This window comes from Bombus huntii, chromosome 16 (genome assembly GCF_024542735.1).
Source record: "Bombus huntii isolate Logan2020A chromosome 16, iyBomHunt1.1, whole genome shotgun sequence".
Taxonomy (NCBI): domain Eukaryota; kingdom Metazoa; phylum Arthropoda; class Insecta; order Hymenoptera; family Apidae; genus Bombus; species Bombus huntii.
In genome coordinates this window covers 1,588,792-1,614,916 of record NC_066253.1, presented here as the reverse complement: position 1 = coordinate 1,614,916, position 26,125 = coordinate 1,588,792, and the positions used below count along the sequence as shown (strand labels likewise).

Below are 26,125 nucleotides of genomic sequence, written 5' to 3'. Positions count from 1 at the left end.
GAAAGAGAGAAAAGAAAATTCACCTTATCCAGATAATTTCAACTAAATTAGTCCTATATTTGTGAATCTATGGTGTGAAAAAAGCGCAAGAAAATAATTGAAAACATTTAAATACAGACAAAAGTACTGATATAAGTATTAAGAAAATGAAAACTTGTAACTAATGTAATAAAATCACAGGGTCCCTTTAAATTAAATTTTATCACATGGCCCCTTTAAATTAGAATATTCATTTACTCAAACATGTATTTCAAAATTTTCAAATTTTACATATCCAATGGATATTTTTTAGACCTTCATTACTTGAGTTAAAGCGAAATTCCAAAAGTCTAAAATTATTTAACGACTTAGTTCTTAGTCAAAGTTACAAGTTCCGAGAGCTTTCAAAACAGATATATCATCGTTACATAAATGGAAGAAAAATCAAAAAAATAATATTTTCACAAATTGTTCAGCAATTTATTTTGTCAACTAAAACGAACAAAGAGTTGAGAAACTACAATAACTGTGATTTAAACATAGAGAACAAAGGAAATCACGTTGAATTTCAATACCTATGTATGCCTAACAGAATATCTCGAAATTGTTAAGGCTATCGAGAACACGCGAATGGTTTTATTTCCGTTATTCAGATTGAAGCGAAATTTTCCTCGCTAACAATACGATTTATTCAACTTTATACTTCGCGTATTGTAATAACGACACGGTAACATTTTAACTAGCCTCTTGTTGCGTAATGATCGTTCGTTTCTTTCTTCGCAGAAAATCAATCTGCCATTACGTGAATTTGTAATCGTCCGATATAAAATAAATGTTTAACGTGCTGTTGTCGGTAATTGCTTCGCGTTCTCTGCGTCCACATTCCCTGTGTCGACGCCAACCTTGTTTTATCACACTTGAACGCACCGACGTCTCGAATCGATTGCGTGCTATTGCGGCAATTTGCAAACATTATTGCGATATTCATCCATGTTTGAATATCGCTCCATACGGTCGTACGTCCAACGGTCACCGAGATGAACCTCATCGTAAAATAATGGGGAGAAAGCTCGGCAATTTCCACGTTAATGGTTTAATTTACCGTTTCATCGATTTATTTTAATTTAGCCAGAATTTTTTTTAAATGAATACAATACGACATAAATAAATATAACATGATCATAATCCTTTAATATGGAATCTATGTTGTTCCGTTATTATAGTTCCGTCAAATTACGTTACTTACCTTTTTAAATAATTTTTAGGATTTTTAGTTAGTACAAATTTCTATAGAATTTCGTACTGTTATTTCAAATTATACGCTTTCAAGTAACTGCTGTTTTTTTTAAAGAATTTAGGTAATTTCCCATTATCGGAAATTTACATAGAATTTTATTCTGTTATCTCGAATTACACGTAATTTAACGAAGAATTACTAGGTCGAATACAGTTTGACCACCAACTGGTATTTCCAGTACACCATGGACCTTATGGGAACCGAATTACAAATCGAAATAGTTTTAAGTGGAGCTATATGGGGTATCTCGTATCCGAATGAGCGATTCTATTTCATTTTTAAAGTACTATTATCCTACTTTATCAAGCTCTTATCCTTTTAAAAAACTCCAAATATCATCGTGAGTATAACACTTTACAAAATTATTTTACTGTACAAAATATTAATCATATGTGACAAGGAAAGCTGCAAAATATGACAAAATATCGTAATTTTATCGAGTGAAAATATATTTATCCGGGACAATGTAGAAGTAATTATCATCAGCATGATAAAGTGCGAATGTTGGGTGAAGTTTGTTAAAGTTTGAAGAATCTCGTTTCAAAGGAGCAGCTAAACACAATTACGCGAATATATTGTAACTCGTTGAATAAATAACGTCTAAAACGAGATAGGATGGCAACGATAGTGCATCAATTAATGCATCAGTCAAGCACGTGTTCTCAATAAGAAGCAAACTAATCATCAATCTCACTCTCTCGTTCGTTTAGTTCGCATACAGGGTGGATTCAATTACAGCTTGAGAATTTCCAATAATCCGATAGTCGATGCGTATAGTCATTCGTGACTGACATCGATTTAATTCATTTCACCGTGAAATGAATACACTAATTCTCTATTGTTTAAACTATCGCTAGCAATTACACGCACAAGGAATTTTCTTTCCAACAAACGCAAGACATTTGAATCGATATATTCGAAATACATTAAGAAAATTAGACTTTAAATTTATCATTACATTTGCTTACGAATAACCGAACGAAGAGCGGATCATTCGTTACGAAAGGAAAAAATAAATTTTAAACTTTTCTAACAAAAGGGATCAGTCACGTAAGAATAAAGAAATAATCAATGGAAAGGGAGTAAAATTTCTCTGTTCGTATTTTTCCACGATTCTCACGTGAAATAGTCGTACAGTTATTCTTCCACAAACAGTCTCGAATTTACTATGAAATTACGTCGCCAACGGCTTTCCACCAGTTTTCTCTCGAAAAAGCCTTCTATAACGATTCAGTCTTTTGCGAGAATTTACAAGAGAAACGCGCGACAATACACACACGTGTACAGTGAGTATCAAAGATGCGTGCACACCTCAGAAAATTGAGATTCGTATGATATTGACTGACATTTTATCGCATCCTTATACAGGGTGGTTGTTAACTGGTGGCACAAGCGGAAAGGGGGTGATTCTACGCGAAAAAAGAAGTCGAAAATATAGAATAAAAATTTTTTTTTTTCTTTTTTAAATTTTTCCATCGAGACAACGATCTACAGTGAGATCCGTTATAACGAGACGCGATAAAGTGCACGCGTACCGAGCCCAAATTCAAAGTCGATTTTCTCGAAAACAAAGCCTCGAACGAAAAATTTGTATTCTATATTTTCGACTTCTTTTTTCGCGTAGAATCACCCCCTTTCCGCTTGTACCACCAGTTACCAACCACCCTGTATATTTTATATCTTTCCATTCAATTTTCAATTGACGCAACGTATGTGTAAGAGTCTTTGAGAAAGTTTCGTCACTTCAATATGTGTACTTGCTTGCGATTCTCACTGCATACTCGTTGGTTACACTTGGATTCAGCGTACGAGTTCTCCTTGACAGGCTGCAGAATTTCTGCACTTGCTATTTTCGCTTTTATTTACTGTTGATTATCGGCCGAGTCGCAGATGGAACGTCGGTCGATACTATTCCTGAATGGACAACACGTGCGAAGTTAAAGGGGGAAAAAAGGAAAATAAATTAAGGACAGTTCAATTACTCAAAATTATATAGCAATTCGCGAATTAAGGAAACGGATAACACGTGGAAGATTAGAAAAAAAGAAAAGATCGGAGAACCTTCTGAAATTCTATTACTCTGAGATAAAAATTCTGAAATAAAAATCAAATATTATCCTAATGTCATATACAAATTCTAAAATGAACGTGAGAAGTGTGAAACATGTTCTTTGAAAAAATCCAGCGTGTAACCAACGTTACATAAAAAATATATAAAACGTAAAAAATGCTCAACAAAAAATACGAAAAGATACAAAGGATATAAAAAAACGTTCTCCACGAAATAAAGAAAATACTGTAAAATGGAACGAGTATAAAAAATATTGCACATGTGAGAAGCATATTTTATGAAAAATATAAAAACATATTACACCGGAAGAATAAAAAACATAGAAAATATAGTATAGCACGGTAAGTTCTTAATTACGCGATAGAAAGGTATTACATAGGACTTAAAAAATATTGCGTAACAAATGGAAAAAAAGAATCGGAAAAAATATAAAATTGTAAAATATAAAACTATACAAAATATAAAAATTTATTCTCCAAAAGAAACAAGCAGTCGTTTATGCGATAGAAGAGGTGTCTCGATGAGGAATGCGTAATGAAGCGTCCCAGCCAGCTTTTTAATTGCTATTTACCGAGCTTTCATCCACTCCCCTCGCACCTCCACTTGTCTAGACTTCAAAGTGTGTCCCGAAGCGCGCCCTCGTGCAGAAACGATGATTTTTCATGGAGCGTTTGTGTACTTGTTTATTCTCGTCGATTCTTCCTGTGATCATTACTTCGCAACAGTGACACTCGATTCATTCGCACCAGCGAAAAATATAGTATCTCTGTTGCTTTCGAAAAAGAACAATTGGTCGGAGCCAATTTATCGACAATTGCGAATTCTGCGTTAAACTTATGTAAACAAATTCGAGTAAATACGTGAAATATTTTCTGAACGATATATTTTCTACAAAACGAAATGTTTTATAGGGTGAAAGTATTGATTTTATTATTTATTTATTATTGTTTAGTCCGTGTCTTTCGGCTTTGGACGAACTTTCGGTTTTACATCTCTTACATCTAATTCTCTTCTTATATGTTTACCTGCCCTCTTTTGCACTCTATTTTATTGCACTACCTTGCTTATTCTACCTCTAAAAACTAAGCATTAGGACCTATAAATTATCAACTAACGACTAAAAACTATTGCAACTTTGGTCTTTAGCCTCCTTGTTGTGCCTCCTTCTTGTCGTTTGTCCTTCTCTTCTCTATTATTGCTTTCAGTTCAGCTGAACCTCCTCCAGTCTCGTTTAGCGTTTTTCCCGTGTCTTTTGGTCCTCCCGTTATTTCACATTCTTCTATTACATGTCTTAGGTCTTTTTCTTTCCTTCTGCATAGTCTGCATCTTTTTCCCCCTCTTCTTTCCAGTATTCCCTTGCTTTGATCTCGTTTTCGCATTTGAATCTTGCCAGTACTCTTCTGTCCTTCCACTTCATCCTCCCTTCCAAGTACTTTGGTAATTTCTCTTTGGCTATGTTTCTGTAGTGTATATTATACTTGTATTCCCTTATCCTTTCCCCCCCCCCCCCCCCTCTCTTCTGTTTCTCTCTTTCTTCTTTCTCCTATAATTTGGTCTGGGGTGAAAGTATTTAAAAGACTAGATAAGAAAATCGAGGGGCTCAGTGGAAGAATACTAGAGCTACGTTGTTTAAAAATGGAGACAAGTATTCGTAAATATCGCGATCTTTGACAAATTTTTGCACCTATTATCCATAACGTTCGATCCTCGACTCTAATCGATCTATCAATTTTCTAAAAAAAGGAAAAAGTTCTAACGTCAAATTTCTCAAAATTGTACAACACACAACGTCCAATTTCTAACCCTGAAAGGTGATCTAGGAACAAGAAGAAGGCCACAAGCTGTTCCATATTATGCTTATCGAAAGTTCCGCAATCCACAGCATCTCAAATCTTAATATAATATTGACTTAACCAACTTACCACTGTTATAGACTACAGTTTTTATAGTGAAAAAGAACTACATAACGCTTCTAAAATATCGTAAAGCAGTGTAGTCGGAAAATCAAAGTCTATGCTCTTAAATTTGGTCCACAGACAAAATGGCTTCACGCATGTCCTCGGAGGCGTCATTTGTCTCAATCATGTTTTTCCCCATCGACTAGCGGTGAACACGCGAACTATTCACGTGCAGTTCGCTCGCGTGTCCCATAACTCACGTCACGTGACCGGCGTGTCGCCTTAAGTAGAAACGACAGACGTAATGGCCAACCGGTAGTCCATTACCCACTTGTATGACGTACGAAATGATAGCACGGCTATCTGCCGTAAAGATTGACACAATTTGCTAGGCACACGCGTATATTTCCGTCTCATCTAATCGAGAACTACCTCGAAGGACGGTCTTTTCCTTATATAACGTAACACACAATTGAAACGTGTCTTACCAACATGATAGTTGTCCGATGAACAAATCACAGATCATGGGTTCACATGTTCGTTGATATTGACGCGTTTGCTGCGTCTAGTCGATTGTTTAATTAATATTTAAAATGATTTTTTTAAGCATTTTAATTTCTCTTATACGTTTTAATTTTAGAATCTACTCAAGCTTCTTTTATTTCTTTTATTATTATGATCAATAGCATAATGTCTTTGGTATTTGATGACTTTTCTTGCTAATTTATTTGTATATTTTAAAAGTTTATTTACAGGTGAAATATAAATGTTCTTCTGAACCAATGACATATTTACATTCTTAAATTATATACACAAATGTGTAGAGGGAGAAAATTGTACTTCCTCCTTTTCTACTTCCTGTTTAATTATGCAAACGTGGTTTCGTTAAACGAATCGAATACGATGTTGCTCTATTAATTAGATCGAGCAAAACGGATTAATTACCTTGGCTCACTATCGATTTTAGACCTTGGTAATTAATAAACGAACCGTGTTCAGGGGGAGAATTAAATGGTGAATTTTGTATGATTTTGCCAGTAACCTCCTCATCATCAGAAAATTCGAACTGTTTTAGAAACGTGTACATCGAAGTTCCTCGTCAGGCGTTTGGTATTTTCGTAATTGATTCTGAATCATTAGCAAAATTTTGAACTTCCAGATAACCCCGTTTCAACCCCAGAAGATTGGTTTATTTTCATCATGAAAACAAAAGAGCGGAACAAAAACGAAAACTTTTAATGAGTTCCAAAAATGTTGTTATGCTTACAATTCATCCGTCCATTAAAATTTCAATTAAATTACAACACGTTTTTCTGCATTCTGCGCTATGGCGAAATTAAAAATTTTCAGAGAGACCAGACAGTGATACTAACTATCGAAATCATTTGAATAAAATTTGTTAGATACGTAGAAAGTTGATATTAGTTGGATTAAGTAAAATTGAATTAATTAAAAATCGTATGGAAACATTTGGCTAAATTTAAGGGAACCCAATTAATTAATATTGCAGATCGAACGAAATTTGGTTAATTAAAAGTTGTATGAAAAAAAATTTGATTTGAAGCAAAGGAAAATGAATGAATTAATTGCGAATTGTATAAGAAAATTTGATTAAAGCTGAGATATTCTTGTTACGGCACTGGGATGTTAGAGACCTGCGCAATCGGGGAATTCCCAGCGTCCCAGACAAAAGGTTCACGTGGAATTTTCATGGAAGCCTGCAGCCCAAGAGCAATGACGTTATTAGAAAATTGAATTGTGTATCGGGTTTCATAAATTCCGAACTTCTATTATTTCATTCTCCATTGTATCACAAAAAAGATCAATAAGCAAATTCATCTATATCTATCTCTATATCTATACGTATGTATCTCATATACACTTGTTCGTTGACATTTCAAACTATCTCTTTTTCACTTATATGAAAATCCGTCATACATCCATCAGAACTGGCATATGTGTTTTCAAAAATTTCAGATAAAAGTTTTTTTTTTCACTGTATACAAGATCATAAATATTCTTTTTCCCTTTTTTCCTCTCCCTCTTTTCTAGAACAACAAAATAAAAAACGACAGGACAGTTACATTTGGTATAAAACAAAACTATCATTTCAGCGTTTTAGATGAATCAACAATTTCGAAATAAAATAAGATATTTTTATACAACTTGCGCATTGAGTTTGTACTTTTTTTAACTTTGCGAATATTTCGCAAAAATATTTCGACTGTGTCGTATCTACGGAATCTCATGAATTTATCGACATTCATTTTCATAATTAATTATTAACTCTATAATTTTCAATTAAATTAATGCAGAAACACGCCACATCCTTTTCTTAAAATATATCTTTTTTATATTTTATTTCACAGTTCGTTCCATTTTATTTCTGTCTGCACCTTCGACGCGTTTATTTACGCCACTTTTTTACATCCTCTATCCATTCCCCAACGAAATTTTCGATTATCTGACACAAAATCATCCATCTCCACGTTATCCATCTCCATGACGTTGTTTTGCTACCTCTTCAGTTGTCCACGGATTACGACAGTCGTTGTCAGGTGCCAGCGTGGTTAACCAGAGCCATTCGTTTCCTTTTCTTCTCGCGTAACGCGGTTTATCGCCCTCATTCAGATATTTCCGGCTCGCGAGTGCTCGCACTTTACCGTCGACAACGCTCTCGAATCGTAACGACAACGAGCACATAATCTAATCCACCTTGATGCTTATTTTAGTGCATTAATACACGATTCTTCTAACACAAAATTGATTTGATAATTTAACTTATACCACTTTATATGAATTGTTATAAATACAACGAGCATCTCTATTTTTCAATAAATATTACTTCGAATATCATCTTTAATATTTGATTCAACCTTAATCTGATCTGAACTTAACTAATGAAGATTCGAATTAATTATATGATTAATACGATATCAACGCATTAATCAACGCGTTGAATTAATTTTATAATAAACTCTCCATTCGATGTTTATTATTCTCAGTTTCTTTATTACACGTTCGTAAAAAATGATGCGTGAAAGCGTAACTGAGGGAGATTTATTTTGTTTCATTTTAGTTGATCCTATTTCATCAACATTTCGCAGCATTTTATTATTGTTATAAAAATAAGAATAAAACGGGAGACAAATGTTAGCGAGATTGAGCAGGAAAATGGCTCTCGCGTTATTAAATTTAATTCTTCCTGATTCCACTTGAATATCCAGAGTATCCAACCAATTTCTAGAAAATTGTTAATTCTAGTACTGTCCACGAAAGTTCGACGATTCGATTAATCCTAAAAAAAAAAAAAAAAAAACTGTTCCCTTAAAAGTCATAAATCTTCCAAGCCATAAAGCGAGATGTCACCGTCTGTTTCTCCGTTTCTCATGAAGAGCAGCAGCGACGACCAGGACATGGTAAGCGCGTTATAGTCGCAGACACGGGATATTTGTCTCGTGCAGAGCGGAAGTGGTGCGTGAAACAGGGTAACAGGATGCTCGATGACGTTGGGCAACGTCACGGTCCTCGACAGGCCAGACAGCTCTAAATTAAACATAGATATCTGCACGGCAGCGATTCTTTAAACAAACGGCGCGTGTTGCTCCGTTAAAACGTGCAACAGAGGCAAAAACTCTGCACGTGCCAATGTTTATGTACACTACCACTTATAAGTATCTAGTCAGTTTTCTGAGTGTGTGTTGAGTTAAGAGAACGTGGAGGTTGTTCATTACGAGAGTAGCATAATTATGAAAAGCAAATTTTGGACTAGAAACTTTTCGGAAGAAATATATGGTAATTGTGTATAACAGGTATTTGTGTATGACTTTTCTTCATTTTTACTCCTTAACTGTAGTATTTTTCCTAGTTTCCTAGAAATAACGAGGAATTTAATAGATGTAATATCTTTTCGGTTTTAATTTGCTCGACTACGTTAATTAACTGGCCATAGAGACTACACTTCTGTCATCATAAATTTACAAATTTCTAATTTGTTTTATTACCTCTGCTTATCTAGACGATTTCAACTTTTAAACAGTCAATTTAGAAAATATCATTAAATTCTTTCATCCGTAGTTTGGTAAATTATTCCCCATTAAATAAAAAATTTCAGCATTCGCAAATTAACTTAAAACATAATTGAAGATCCCTTTAACCAGGAATAAATTGTCCTGGTGTAAATTTGGACATTTCTTCGTTGGACATTTCTTTACCAGTAATTTCGCCATTAAATTACGTTCTCTGAGATATAAGCAAATGTTCGGATAGTTTTGAACGCTAGTTGTATATTGGGGCTTGAGCGGCGGAGCTAGCACGTCTGACCTAATTTTTGCAAAACAGTCGGCGCAGAGGAACGTTAGTGCGATGCTGGCCACCAACGATGTCGTCGACATTATCCGGCACCGTTGTGATCATCGGTAAAGACTATGAGAAGCGTTAACCGGAAATTCCAGTGGAATGTTAGAAACTTTATTTAGAAAGTCTTTTGCGATTAACAATCTTCTCTTCGTCTAACACTCCAATTGTGATAGACATATTTTGGGGGATTTCCTCATGCTATTTTAAATTGTGGAATTTATCGCGAGCCTTTAATTAAAATTTACAATTCTCCCTCTATAATTCGACTATTTTCTATCACACGTTATTGTACATACCTTAACATAAAAATTATTCATAAGCGTCACACAAATATTCCCCAAAACATCTCTCAGTTACGCAGTATGATACAATCCTGACAAAAATAAAAAGGAAGGATAAGAAAATTACGTCATAAAAATTCTCATCTGATTCAAAGCAATACAAACGAACGCACGAACAAAGTTTTAACGAATCAGCAATCCAATCAATCTCATCGCCCAATTGCAAACTAAACCATATACGCATTGAGCAGAGAATCGAACGGATCAATCGAGCGTAAGAGTTTGACTACCAACAGGCAGAGAGAAAAAAAAACAAGGAAAATCATGACGGTGGCGGCGTCGCGGTGCCCCCCGGTTTTCCGGATGTTACGTTACTGTGCTACGGCGACGCCACACAGAGAATCGTTCCGTCAGTCGGGTCTCGGCCGCCGTAAACGTTAATACGACAGCGCACAAGCTCATCGTTTCGGCTCGGAAGCACCGAGCTTCCTCGCGGTACGTTCGTCGTTCCACCGTCCTACCAGTTACCTCTCTACCATTTCACGAACCAAACAACCCTCTTATAATCCCTCGATCCATCCCTGTGCCAGCAAACATCGCCAATTTCCAACTAAGTTCAAGTTGTCAAATCCGTGTTGACCCCAGGTGTCGTCAAAAACGTCTGGACCAGTGTCTGCGTGTCTGTGTCGGGTTGTAGACCCAGCTTCCGGTTGCACCAGGTGCCCTGCGTCAGCATCGCCGCGGTTTACTATCCGTGCACCCCTTCTGCGTGCAAAGTGGGGTGAAAGGACGCGGTAGGCGGCTATATAGGCACTCAGGTAACCTTCTGCAACGGAGAATGCGGATGCAGTCGTGATTTCTGCTTCTCTATCGACGAGACTAGTGCGAATGAGACTGACAGATCCGTGTTTGCGGTTAGATTTTGGTTAGATTGGTCTTGGGACGTTCTTTTATGGGCTTGGTATGATTTGTTGTAGTTTCTGGGCTTGTGGCAATTGAAGATTTAGATTTGTATTGTTTATGTGCCGTATTTGTGTTAATTTATATTTGAAGGGAACACTAAGGTTGCTATAGATGGGATTTTTGACTTGATTAAGGGTTGCGGCTTGTGGAAGTGCAAAGGGTTTTTGTTTTGTAGAAACGTGGGGTTAAAAGTGACGTTTCTTCGTTGTTATCGATATTCAAGCTGTCTTTGGAGATCGTTGTTCTGGCGATTGGAACGTAGGAAACGAGGTGCACGTGGCGCCGGTATTACGCGTTCTTCCCACAACATCGTTCCCCATGTCAGACTTTCCATGTGAACTTTCATACAAATTTCTTATCGTCTCGTGAGTTACGAATAACGAATGTCCAAAGAAAGTTCATAATTTTTGTCGTAAATCCGTGTAAACGTGTTAATTTCCAGTAGTCTTTCGCTGTCACCGTCAAGTACGTTTCCTAACGCCTCGTATTTCTGACGAATTTTAATCCCATCTGAAAATTATTTACCACAGACTTCAACTTCTTCAAACCTTTGCCTTTCGTAATCTAGGCGTTCAAACTTTCTCAAACACTGTTCAACGCTTCGTTCTGATTCCAGAAAAGCGTAATAGAAACCCCTATCAGACACACAGACAGCTAAACCTACCCTCAAACCAAGCCAAACCACTCCAATCCTTCTCAAACTCCTTTTTATCAACTTCTGTACCCGATTTCTCGCCGATGTAGTGCGTGATCGTAGCGGAAATCCGCGTAGTCGACCAGTGTGGCATTTCTGTGACCAGATGTACTGGACAGGCATGTGTCCCCTGGGACTACGCGTTCTCGTAACCTGGTGAAGTAGCCGGAAGAAAAACAGGCCCGAGGCAGCCAGTAAGCCAGCAGAAAAATGGATCTGTTCGATTCGAAAGAGGGTTGCGCGGCCGTGTGGTTTGCTACCTGTTGTCTGCTGCCCACAGCCGCAAACTTTTCCGCGCTAACGTGCCTGGTGCGTGACGCGACCCATCGCCAACCGCTCTCTTCCTCTTGTCCGCCGATTTTCCACAGTCATTTCCGGCCTAGGGGTGTCTGCACGCCACGAGGGTTGAATTTTTGGATTCAAGAACCGGTACTTGTTGTTTTGTCACATTGACGGATGTACGATCTGTTGGACATGATAGTTGCTTTCGGATTTGGCAGGTTTCAGGTGGTTTGATAATTTTCTTGCTTCAGGGAACCAGTTAATGGCTTTTTGAACGATTTGGGCACGGGGTGGTGGCAGGAATTACTTGTAATTGAAGCTTTGTGATATCTGTCAGTGATTAATTGTCAAAATTGGAAGCGTATGATAGTGTTGGTATATGACATAGTAGGTATGACACTGTATGAGGGTTCTTCCGCTTTCGAAAAGCAGATAATGGGTTTTTCAGTAATTTTGACAGAGAATTGGAAGTATTTGGAATTGGAAGTCTACAGTAGTGATTGGATAGGTTGAAATTGACAATATATGGTAATATTCATGCTTGCACAATAGGTCTGGGATCAATTGGAAGGAAACGTCTATGTAGTTGATACTGTAGGTATAGGTTAGTTTCGAAAAGTTGCTTGCCATTATGGGGTTTGGGCTGGATAACAGATATCTGGTATACCCGTAGCTAGCAAAAGTTTCTAGTTAAACTTTTACTATATTCCTGATAGTTTTATTATTAGTTTATTGGATTAATGTCAGTAGCCTGAAAAGTGGACTGGCAGTTGTGGAATTTGGGGTAGATAAGGGATATTTAGTACACAATAGCTGTCAGTAGTTTCTGGTCAGTGTGGTAGTGTGGATATTATATCAGTGTGAGTAGTAAGGTTATTATATCAGCATATTTGTAATTCCATTATTATTGCAAGTAGAATTTTCTTACTATTATTATATTAGAGGTTTCGTTAACAATTTTGTTATATTTATTTGTTATAGAAGAATTTTTATTTACAAGAAATAATTTTATGTTATGTACTGCTTCACAAGATAACATTTTGTACAAAAGAATGGTAAAATGTATGATTTTGTACAAGAAGAATTTTATCGATGATTGTATAAGTAAAAGTGGAAATATATCATGGGTGAAAACTTCTGACAGTCATTATATTTTCGAGCGAGCAATTGCCCTCTGAGAATGTAAAATATTTGGTGTTAACGAGCGTTAAGGGATTCTTGTGTACGTGCTTGAAAATTGATTATTAAAACGATAGAACATGGAAAAGAGCTCCAGTATTTTGGAGCTTTAAAAATTCAATTGCAACTTGCCTTTGTTCTTATGTTCGCGTCACAGTATGTGCTTATGCAAAGCCGAATATCTAACTGCCATTTGTTCAAGCAGATGGAGCTTATACAATCAAAGGATTTATTAAGCTGATCGGAACGCTTATACCTTTCATTCCTTTTTGAAGAAAAAAAAGCCTTTCTTTATTGATATTTATTCCATGCAATCTTTTATATTATATAATTTTTTTTTACGTTTCTCGTACTAATAATTACTGTGAGCATATTTTGGACATCTGTCTCAAATTTAAATTATATAAATTATAAGGATGCACATAATACTTGAAATAAAATATTTCTTACAATGACCAATAGTTGAGATCAATCTTCTATTTAGATCCCATTTCTCAATTTGTTAAATTTGCAACAAAGTGAGTTTAACAGCTTGAATTTGTTGTCACGCCTGTATTTTTTAATTAGAAACAAATAAAGGTGTTCGCGTATTTAACGAAATTCCTACATTCAAACGATTAAAAAATTGTCCAAGTTGCATTTTTGAAATCCGGAAAAGTTCTTGGATTTTCATCATATCCTTAAAAGTACAACGATGAGACATCGAGAAAATAATAGGAAGCGAAACCAACGTCTGGAAGCAAGGGTGCAGCGACTCGTAGTTCGCGCGAAATAGGTTCGCTGAAGCAAGTGAAATAAAAGCGTGCCTAGTCAGCCGAATCCCGTGGGGAGTTTGTTTCCGGGACTGAAAAGTCGTGGAAACTGTGCTGCGCAACTTTCACCGTATCGGAGTACCGCGTTGTAAAATTTAATCGCTGCCTGACGAACGAAAACGGCTGTCCCCTTGGCTTTATATACTTATACAATGGCGATTTATTACCTGTCATGAGGAAATTCCAATCTTTTGTTAAGAAAATGTCAATCTTTTTCTTCCAGAGAAAATATTGCAATATCATCCTTAGATAAGAAAATTCCAATTCTTTTGTACACAGAAAAGTTCGAATCTTTACCTCAGTGGAAACCTCAATTTATTATATGAAAAGTAGATTTTATATATCTTTCGTTATAAATTTTATGATATTTTTTTCTTTTCGTTTAATTTGCCTAGTTTAATCGGGCTGTAAGCTGCTATTACAATTAAGGTTAAATTATTTGATTTTATTCCTGTATTTCATATTTGTTATATTTATTTCATGCCCTATATTTCGTATCATATTTATTTTATTTTGTTGCATATAAATGCAGCATTGGACAGAATCCTACAGTCTGCTCTATGTTCTATACTCCATTTCGTATTCCATATTCTATATTTTAAATTGTATTTAATTTTTTATTTTACGTCTAATTTCATATTCCACAATACAATTCTATACGTACATTCCATTTTCACACTCTCCATAATAGAACATTAATTTACATCATAGTCTACAGAACGGAAATTAATATTAAATATCTAGCAATTACATACTCTAACGCAAATCTAACCTAACCTATCTCTTTATACTCTGCATATACCATTGCACCGAATCAGAAGAATGTTAACATGATTTAATTCAACATTTTAATTAACTTTAAGTTTCCAATTAGATTTTTTAGTCGAAATACAATGAAATAGAAAATCATTTTTATTTTATGATCTTCTTCAAACGTTGAAAATTGTCAAAGACCATCCTCTTTACAAAGAAAACTGTCGATAAGCGGATTAAACGATAGTTAGAGCGTAGTGACGGCACTATTGAAGTGTTCTTTCACGGAAACGCGTGGCAAGAAAGCGGTACAAAGGCGATAACTCGACAATGCTTCTTTCCACAGGCAAATTCGTTTGGTTTCGTGTTTGAGCTGGCAAAGTTTGATTCCGTCGAATCGTGTCACACACCAGGCAATCGAATAAAGAAACAAAGAAATTGAGGGAGAAGAAGAGACGAGTTGCTTCGATTTGCTTTGATAGCATACTTTTTCGCTTTGTTGAAGTTGGAAGAAAATCCGACCTGTTTTCGGAAGTCCGTTTGAACATGTTTGTGGATATCCATGAAACTAAAATTGTATTGGAACGAGTATCTGTGGTAATGCATTTATTGGAAATTGTCCCGAGATGTAGACCAGTGGCCAAAAGTTTGGAAGCATTACATGTTTCATAAATTACAAGAACGTAGACAACAGTTAGAGGAGAATTCTGTTAGTTTGGGAAATTTGTGCCTCGAAAATTTATTAACCCAAAAAGGATCGTTCTTCATATCTGTAGCATTAATTTGCAATTAATATTGAATATTTGAGTGATTCGGAATATCTGAAATTGTAGCAGCTACATATAAACATTTCTCTATGTCAGTAAGTAAAATAGAAACGTATGTGGTCAGACGAGTACAAAAGAAATCCACTCAATAATCTCTTCTTTTTTTGCTCGAACTTTATTTCGAAATTTACTTCTCTTATACCGCGATCGGTATCAAAGGATATCACCTTTCCTCTCATTCCATCACATTTTCACCATAGCCACGTTCTTTACCGTAGAAAAATATATTCGTTTCCGAGAGAGTAGAAACGAGGAGGAAAGAAAGCACTGGGAATTCATCGTAGCTACCGCGATAAATCGCGTTTATAGCCGCACGAACGAAAAGTCCGCCTACCTCGATAAAAAAGAACTTGCTCTGCAAGCTGGCTGCCTTCAGCGGCTTCTACCGTGCCTCACGCGTATTCAGCTTTTCTTTCCGTTTCATTAACGGCCGGATTTACAAAATTTATCGAATAGCAGAGGGGCAGAAGAAGGATGGGAAAGGTTAAACGGAAAGCTACACAGCGTTTTAATAAAGAACGCCACGTATACGAATTAATCTATTGGACAAAAGGGTTATTTATCAAATCTCTAAAAATTTCTTCCTTAATCGAGTGCCGAGGGATTCTTTATTTAAAAATGCGTCGAAAATGTGCTGTGCAATTTTTTCGTACGGGTCTTCGTTTCGGAGAATATGGAATTTGAAAATTCGTGCAGATAGTGTCTTCCTGACAAACCACCCGATCTTCAGGCTTATTTATTTAAGAAATGAAGCGGTAAATAAGGGAATTCTATTCTACGTATTTTGTCCACTTTTTCACGAAGAATTGACCCTTGCTGGTAGTTTTACTTGTCATTAAGTATAGCATGGCAAAAATCGATTTTTACTATTTTAATAAATTTGACAACTAGAGATATTTTGAAATTTGGAATTTTTACAGCTTTATGAATTATTAGGAACTACGTAATCGTAGATATACACTCACAAATTAATTTCGTGTTAATGGTAATTAAAATAGATTATTTTAAAAATATTGATTAAAGATAATAGATTACACGAAAACGCAGATTTCACGAGCGAAAATAAACAAAAAGTTCATCGTTCGAGCAAATAGGTCTATTTCCTAGGTGTAGCTTACGGTGTGTGACTTCGTTATCGCACGCAGCTTCTGTCATCAATTACGAGGGGTTCGATGACTATAACCATGGGCAGTCATCGATTGTCAACGCAGAGCCCCTGGCATATGTCAATTAATTGCACCTGATCGTTAACAGCGCGATACAAAATAAAATTATCTATACCCTCAAAGGAAGCACTCAATAAATACCCCAGCTATTGTTTATTCTCGCAATTATGTAACTTATTACACTATTTTTGATACCAACAAAATTAAGGGAAATTTATTATTTAATTACTACAAATAAGAATTAAGGACAATTTTTGTAACACTAGAAATGTTCCATATATTTAGAAAAGTCATAAAAACAAGATAAAATAGTACGTTTTAAACGATTAATGAATATAATTTTCACTGTAATATATTTTATTTAATGAAAAAAGAGTTTTTAGAAAAAGACTGCTAACGATTCTCATTCCAGCACACTTCATTCTTTACTTTATTTTATCCTCATCTTATCTTCAGTCCCTCGCTCATTGTCTTCAATCGTACATACTTCCATTTTATATTTCTGTGGATTATTTTTATAAATCCATCTACAAAACGTATTCCACGTTGGTTTGAATAAACGAACTTAAAAGGCTTGAATAAATCGAGGAACGTATTTCAAGCTGGCAGTTGTACAAATTAGCAAAAGGAAAATGACAGTATGATATTCTTTAATCCAGCAAAACATTTCCGCTAGCTATTTTTAAACGCAGAACACCGGGAAAACGTGAGCATCTACGTCAGAAGGAAACAAAACCGCCTCGTTTTCTGTTCAATTTATCAACGACACTTAGCTCAGCCTCATAAGAAAGAATCGCGTATTACAGGCTTAATTGCGAGTGGCTCTTTTATCGCGAACCGTGCCGGCCATCCTGGCTTAATTAAGCAACCCTGAATAGCATTCGTGCTTTTATCAACCCACCCTTTTGTATCTTGGCAAACGTAACTCAATGAGGGAAGAAAATTGTAATAACAACAATTTTGCAATGAACGAAAGTTACACTAACACCTTATATGTATTAAAGTAGTACTAGATTAAGTTTCGGATGATAAAACAATCTTTTCTTACGTAAGGCAAGTTTTTCTTTGGTCTTAGGGGTAAGTCGTTCCTCTTTGATCATAAAGATATTTTTACTTGGTTTTTCATATTTGAAGAAAATTAATCTCTTTAAAATTTGTTGCTTATGAAAGGAGAATAGGATGTCTGTCTATATACGACCCCTTTGTACTTATAATACTATATTTCGTTTTTACATTCAATTTATGTCTTTGTTACTAAATTTTGTATGTCTACTCTAAGAACTCCATTAACCACAAACTTCAAAGGAACTTCAATTTTGAAAGCGAGAGTTTAACTAAACATAGCTTTGATATACTAATAACACTAATATGTACTAATATAATACTTGAAGAGCATAACTAAAACAGAAAGATATATAGTAGAGTACTGAAAAACAGTGTTTGTAAGAAATAGTAAATTTCATTATTGTAAGCAAAGATTCGATACGTCTGATCATATACAGTCCATTTCTACTTGTTTCACTGTATGTGTTGCCTGGAACCGTGTCAGATGTTTTAATCCACTAAAAGAATAGCCTATTAACTACAGAGATTATTCGTATCAAGGACCATTTGACGATGGCAATTCTTTAAACTCGCCACTAATTTCACTTAGCACCTTAAAGTCTTACGAAAGATACGAAACGTTAAAATCGTATTTCTATTAACGTATTAACATTTCTTGCAGTACGGTCGAGATGAATGGACTGCAAGCAAACAGTTATACAAATTAATTAATCACATGACGTATAGTTTAATCACCTATGGTATCGTATAATGAACCACCATCCTCGAAGACGAGCTCTGGAAAATGAAACACTTGGAACATCCTGTACCAATTAGCACCATTAATTTCGAACCTTGACACTGACCAATCGGAAGACGATTTCAACTCTAACTGACCTCTAACGTGAACTTTGACCTGAACCCTACCCTTGCACGAATAAAGCTAATTTCCCTCCCTCCAGTTTCGAGCCTGTATTTGCTGCAGGGATAAGCGAGATTATATAGAAACTAGTTGGTTTTCGAGTAAAATTGAAAATTATTTTTCTGGTTACCTGGAAAATGATTTGATATTTTTTAAGAGAGATCTTTTGCTCGAAAATTTCTTAATAACATTGCTGCACGTGAATAAATTTTTAACGCGGATGAAAAAGTGGAGAAGTGAAGAAGAGTAATTTGTAATTGAATAATTGGTGAATTTCAATATTCTTGTTGATATCTTTGTCTGGAATATTATTTGCGATTTTTTTTTATTAAAAATACAGGAGGCTGTTTTTCGATATAACAACATCCATATCTCTATTTCTTTATCGTGGGCTTTAAATGGCATCTACTATAATTTTCTTTTATATTCAAGAATTTAAATCGTTTGAGAGAAATAAATCGAACGCAGGATTGCAATATAGCGAAGTAAGTAGGGTGGGATTGTATGTGATCAGACATATCGTACATATCTACAAAGGTTTCAGTTCTTTATTTTTAGATATAACGTCAATATATGTAACGCCTGAATTATTCGAAATACAGTACAAATTCCAAATGAATAAAAAAATAAGTGAAAAAGTGAGAACACAGAAAATTGATAAAAAAACAAAAACAAAAACAATATGTTACACGTAAATAGTATTAAAAATACATTACGCACAATAAAAGTTCTAAATGAATAAAAAAAAAGCGATGAATAAAACATAAAAGGTTCGTAAAAAAGTAAAGAGGAAATAAAATAGCTTCGACCACTACATTCTACGACCCCATATACTGTCAACACTTAACACAGTTGTCGATGCTGAGAAACAAAGACAGCGGTATAAATCGATGACTCGCTGGTCGACTCGCGCTTTCGTTTAAGGAAAAATTAATCAGCAACCGGGTTCACTGGCAGATTATTGATCGTGAAAGGGCCGCAGAAGAAAGTGTCACCTAACGGCACGTAACTTGATTTCCTGTTTATTCGATACGCGGAAATCTTTAATCGGATTTCAAGGAAGATAGAGTCCTTCCTGTAAAGTAACGTTTCAGACGCAACCCCATTGGGATACTACCATACCATAAACAAATTGTTTCTGCCTCCACCGTAGAAAATCAGATGCTCTTATTGAATCTTATTTTTACGCCTTTACCTCTTTTCTTACGCTTCCATGGTTATACGCCATATTTTCCTGCAGAAAATTTATTGCGATGCTGCTATAAATTTTATTTTTGTATTATTAAATATTTTCTGATAAACAAAACGATCAAATGTTTATCGCTGCATTTATTTTTCAGTTATTTTATCGTAAACTTGTTGTTTTATACCTGCTTTATAATCTGCAGAATATTCTGAATAAATATCTTTATAGGAGTCTCACAGTGTCTGACTATCTACGGTCTTGTTCACATCGCTATATTTCAATCTTGTTCTTAATTTATTTTTATCACACATTTATCAAGCAGATGGCTCTTTAAAGATCACGATAAGAAAGATCGAGGTAACGGTTTCCTCTGCTTTTAATAAAATAAAGATATACATGAGAAATTAAAAAGGAACGAGAACCGGTCTGACCATATGTGGTCTCTTTCTACTTCCACTTTCTCTTTCTACCGCGATATCTTCATTAGATGATCTAGATTTTTTAATATAAATGAAAGTTTTAGAGGAGACGTAACATAATGTTCATAACGAGAAAGAAATACATTTATTTTTACGTTCAAGGAATCTATATCTCCGTCTTTCCTTCAAAACGAAGAATCAATAAACACGAATATCAATCTCCTTATTATACAGCCTAATAGATTCTCATTGATCGTAGACGGTAACATTTTTCTTCTCTTTAAAAATCATTTAATACATTTTTAACAAATTTTACAAGTTGATTAATCGCGAGAAGAAAATAGAAGAAATTGTTTATTAATTATCGAACACGAATGTACTTTTCTCGGATGATGCAAAATTATCATAGAACATTTTTTTCAACGTATCACGGTTTCATTAACTCAATACGACAGATGAAACTTTGTAAAATACTCTATTGTTCATTGTTATCCCGCTTCAAGGCCGCGTTCCCATGTACCGTAGACATTCCTTGCTTTGCGGCGAAATTTCGAGTTTCTCGGCGAATTTTCTCGACACTTGACGGTCCTCTGTCCTTTGTGGATCCAATTTCCTGGCAACTCTCTCGGTGACTTTTTTTTCCGTATTTTTTTCCACTCACCGACAAAATTGAAGAACTTCTACGCAACGAAGGGAAGGGGGGAGGGTCCATAGCCAATCACAGTGTAAAAAGAGCTTCCCGACCAATTTGCCGACTAATGGTTAATAAAAACCCACGCAGCTTGTGAGGAAATTAAAAATTCCAGCCTCGACCCAGTTGATTACTTCGATACCACCGCGAGTCACGCGTTTATGCTATTTTCTTAAATCGTGATTACGCCTGTCAACCTTCTTCGTGCGGATTTTCTAAGAAATCTGGAAAAAGAACTTTGCTATTTTCTATTTAAATGTCGTTCTTAAGGTTCAAACGAAATGTGAGAAAACGTATTGATCAGATAGAATGAAATTACATTTTGTAATATGCATTATAATAATAATTAATAAAGATTGTAGTACATGTTAAATTTAATAGCTATTATGGTAATATCATGCTATTAGGAAATAAAGATAGAGTGTAAAGATATGAATATTATTTAATGTTAAAATTTTAACGTGTCGTAAACTATATAATAAATGTTGTAGGAAAGAAATACTGTGATTTTTTTTAATGATGTTATTACAGGAATAGTAAATAATAAATATTACGTATGAATATTGTAATAGTAACTAAAATTTGGAAATATTATTATAAAGGATTCTAAAAAGTACTATCGTAAATAGTATGTTAATTATTAATTCACTTATCCCATTTAACTGTGATATTTTTATGCAATAACAATTTTTTCACTGCAAAGATCACAAAATGAAGAAATATACTAGCGACGAAATATGTGGTAAATTGTAAAAGTAGAAAAAGACCGGTGTGTGCAAATGTGGCAGGTGTAGAAAAATGCTAGTACAACGATTGAATATGACGAAGGAGTATTTTCACGAAAATAATTTTTGTAGAAAATCGACGTTTGATTTGAAATGGACAAAATTTTATTGCGTTTTATTTAGTAATTGTTTATAACCGTAGTGAATATTTCTATAAAATCAGAGGTAAAATTTATCACTCTTCTGAAATGGGGAAAAATGATAACTTTGTTTCAACGTTTAAGGTACTACAATTGTTCAATAAGTGTGACGAAGATTTTTATCGAAATATTTAAACAAAAATGGAATTTTTTAAATTTCATTCTGTTTAATTTTTCGACACAAATGACGCTCTTACGTATGAAATAAGAATGTCTTCGCATTAACAAAATTTGTCAAATTAAAAATGCTTGTATCTAAAATTATTTCAACTAATGTTTTAAATATTACTAATATTATAATACAAGACGTATATCTACCAATTTTGAAGATTATTTCTACCAGTAAAACGGCAAAGTTCCATTTCACTGACTGTATTGTTAGCAGGCAAAAGAGACGCGTTATATAAATCCATTCTGAAAATTATTTCTGCATACAAAACAAGGCAATCCCATTTAAACAATGAGGTCATTGCAGAACACGCAAGTCATATAGAATAATTTTAGAGGTTATTTATATTACATATATATATATATATGGAATAAAACAGTTTCATTTCGAACATATTATCTGTCAATCTTTTATTATTATTTACTTAAAATAATATTTCTGTACAGAAAACTTGATAAATTAAAATTCGACGAATCAATTCTCTTGGAAAATACGTTATTGAGAAATGATATATTCATACAGATGATTCGTTGGATTTTCATGTAATGCTAAATGCTCTTTCGAGCAGGAAATCGAACCGTTCCATCCGCGAATTTGATATTAGTCGACGAGAAATCGATATTCGAGAAACCTTTACCAAGATTTCGAGCATTTTCTCTAAGAAGTTTCCTAGGAAATTGAAAATCTCGGCTACGTGCGACTGAAAATATTACCAGACTATTGTAGATAATCGAAAATTTTCAGAACCGAATTAGGACGGATGTGTAACACAATAAACCAAATACGTAATTAGTTAACGATTAATAATTTTAATAATCGAGTAGATAGGCATCCTTGCAAAATAAAATAATCTGCAATTAATTCAAAGATCCACTAACTCACTTGAAATTCTACCAAGAACAAGGAAATTATAACAATACAAACTTCCTGATGAGTGAAGTAACTTTGTATCAGTTTTTGAAGCTTCCAAAACTTTGAAATTAACTGACTTATCAACTGCAACTCGTCTCTCACGTCTCTCTCTCTCTCTCTCTCTCTCTCTCACTTTTTACATCATGGTCATCTGATAGTGAAAGTCTTTTAAAGAGCACATGCTTTCCTGTCGTTAGCGACGAGGGCTACAAGTCCTTTCACAATCGACAATCAGTTGTTCTGTGTTCCTCTGTACGAGAACACAGCAGCCATCTTCAGAAACTAGTCCAGGTCATCATCCTCCACCGATCGTCGCTTTCTACGCATATTTCGTAACTCTGTGCCAAACTAGTCGAAATAGAACGCCCTACTCTAGAGGATCTTCAAACAGATTGCTTTAGCAAAGTATCTGACGGAAAGTTTCAAAGGTGATCTGATGAGAAGTCAAATAAGTCATTCAACTAAAGGGATCTAGATACCGAAAGCAAAGAAAGGGAAAGAAAGAGCACAGTGAAGCAAGCAGACTGAAAGCTGAACTGTTGAATTAGCTGAAGAGCTCTATAGTAAAGAGGAGCAACGATTAATGAATGGTTGGCGTGAAAAGGATGAGCTTGGGAATCGATATCTAGCGTGTGACGTCTAATTGCTCCAACCGACTCAGGCTCCTCCACCCCAACAGGTATTTCCTGTTCTTTCGTCGATAAAAGAGGATAACTGTAGGGGTGAGTGGTATTCGACGTGTATTCGGTGTTAGAAGATAGTTAGGGAGCCTCTTCATTCGATCCTCGTGGTGTTTGTGCTAGCTGAGGCCATTTTCGATGAGGCACAGCTAGGTCTGTCTTCACTTTGTGTTGTGTGTTCGTAGATACAGGATTCTATGTGCTAATTGGTGTCCTAGTTCACGCGCGAGGGATCATACAATTTTCTTGCATCTTACAAATCACTATCTGTGAGGAAGAGTAGCAGTTAGAGGAATATTTGGTGTCCTATGTGGACGTGAAGGAATTTAAGAAGATTGTTTTACATGAAGTTTAGTCTCTCTGGAAGCCAATGTTCCTGCACTATGTTCGATAAATGAGAATCAGATGATTAAAGATCGATCTTGGAGAAAATCTAGAAGAGCTGATCTTTGGGAACGTCCAGGACATTCAGATTGGTGTACTGAAAGAAGAAGACAATTTCGAGGAGTCATAGAAGCTGTACAATATGTTGATCAGAACGGAATCACTGAAATTTTGTACGTGACTTGAGAACAAAGGCCTATAATTTAAATCTCCGTCTTCAACTTTCATACTTCGAGTTCTCGCCTTAATCGTTTGATAAAAAATTATCCGGTTACCGGAGAAGCTTGTTGGATAATCGTTAAGGAAACCACTGACAATTTTGTCACGTAGGGAGATTCAAACTTTCACGAAAGGTTTAAATGCTTCTATTAACTTGACGATAGCCCCTAAGGATCTTCAAAGAATCACCAGGAGGAAGGAATCCTGTTTACACACTTGAATTATCCATAGAATCTCCTTATTAACCCTAATCCAGAGTGGGCTGATATGGAACTATATGAATTTCCCAGGGAGAAAATTTGTCGCTTGGCGGTGAAATGTGAAAATTATCTAAGATTACTAGCCTGAAAGTACGCGCGGAGGTGGGTAAGACAGCCTAAACCTTTAATTTTTAAAACAATCCAAAGTTTGATACTCCTATCAGGCATTTGGGAGATTTAACAGAACCTAGATCCATCAGAGCACGTGGATTCGGTTTAATCTCAGGCTTTTATTGTTACTAAGTTGAAGCTCCAATGTGTTAGGTTTCTACAAGATCAAGGACAACCTAGATCTAATTTTGTGAATCTAGAAAGAACAAAGGAATTGATATCAGATCATTTGGACTGGGTCTGCTGTCAGATTGACTGAAGGTTAAATTTAACACAGCCCATTCTGATAGAGAAGAAACGAGAAATCACTTTCTCTAGATGTCAGAAATTTCGAAGGAATCAAGATCTATTTTCCTAGCTTCTAAGAGAGCATAGAAACCAGCATTGGACTACCTGAACCAGATTCAGTCTCAAATGTCTGAAGTTCAAACCGAACTTAGGCTATTATCGTGACAACACGAGGAATCCTCTGTGCCAGGTGTCCAGATGTCCAAAAGAAAATCAAGATTTACTATTGAAATCCTAGGAAACTCTAGAAAAGCAAAGGAATAAACATTGGATCACCTAAACTAGTCTACACTCGAGTTTCTAACACTTGAATTAGAACTAATTGCGACAAAATGAAAGGTTCGATTTCTTGGACCTTTAAAAGCCTCAAAAGCACCTAAATCAACTCTTATAAATCCCCAGAGAGCACCCAATATTACGCCATCTGGACCAGGTCTAATCCCAGTTCCCAGAGCGACAGGACGATGTAGCCCATTGAAAACGAACTAAAAATCGTTTGATATCAATCAAATAAGTGGAAAGGAGTCATTGAAGAGCCTGGTACAGCCGGCCCTGGATGTTTTGACGCTGAGTGGCGCTAGGGTGTCGAGGTGGGGGCCAGGTGTTCTTGCTGCCTGCCGTACGCCTGTGGCGGCGGAGGTAGGGGTGGTGTAACTATCTCGGGGGCCACCCCCGAGGCCAAGAAGGGCTCCACCGGCCGCAAGTGTCGCAAGTGCCGCCAAAAGCAACAGCAGCAGAGCCAGCAGCTGCTCCAAGATCATCAACAAAAGCAACAGGAGAAGGATCAAGACCAACAACAAGAACCAAAAAAGGTGTTAGTGGTACAGGTCAGCAAGTTGGCGCCTCTGAGCAATCTCGACGAGGAACTGGAAGACCTAGAGAACGGAAAGGGTGCCGAACAAGGGGCGGAGGAGGAGGAGGACTTCTCCAAGGAGGGTGGCACCCAACACCGCCTAAGCCCCAGGCTGCATGATATCAAAGAGGAAGACGATGAGGACGGTAGGAATACCAAGGGAAGGTGAGTGCACTGAATTTGTTGGATCGAGTGGATTCGTTGGGAAGCGTTTGCTTGACGTTCCGTCTTGTGCTTTGTGCAGATCTTTAGGTTGGTGATGTTTTGCAGGAGTCTTCGTGTTGTTTCTTCAATTTGATCCAGGATAGTTCAATCAATTCCTCGGTCTGTCGAAGTTAGTTAAATATACTTAACGCTGTTATTATCTGCAATTAATAAAAGAAATGGTACGGAGCGCAGAGATCTACCGATTTAATGAATTAATTACGTTTATTAGCTACGGACGCAAGTCCGTAATTAAATTCATCATCGTCTTATAATTTACATTAATTAACCTTGTTG

The 26,125-nt window shown here is 35.8% G+C and overlaps 1 protein-coding gene and 1 long non-coding RNA gene across 12 annotated transcripts in view; one reads left to right on the top strand and one right to left on the bottom strand.

Moving 5' to 3' along the window:
- Positions 1-26,125, bottom strand: part of LOC126874861 (FK506-binding protein 5-like) — a 169,682-nt gene that overhangs the window by 54,854 nt on the left and 88,703 nt on the right. The gene's annotated exons all lie outside the window — the stretch shown is intronic.
- LOC126874867 (uncharacterized) lies at positions 10,283-25,490 on the top strand. 11 transcript variants are annotated; one of them, XR_007693063.1, is made up of 4 exons: positions 10,283-10,380; positions 10,531-10,703; positions 11,593-11,971; positions 23,004-25,490. It is a non-coding gene; the product is annotated as an uncharacterized LOC126874867 (long non-coding RNA). The 11 variants fall into 11 exon arrangements; XR_007693061.1 differs by having other exon boundaries at positions 10,285-10,703; positions 23,004-23,508; positions 23,695-25,490; XR_007693056.1 differs by having other exon boundaries at positions 10,285-10,703; positions 23,004-23,551; positions 23,695-25,490.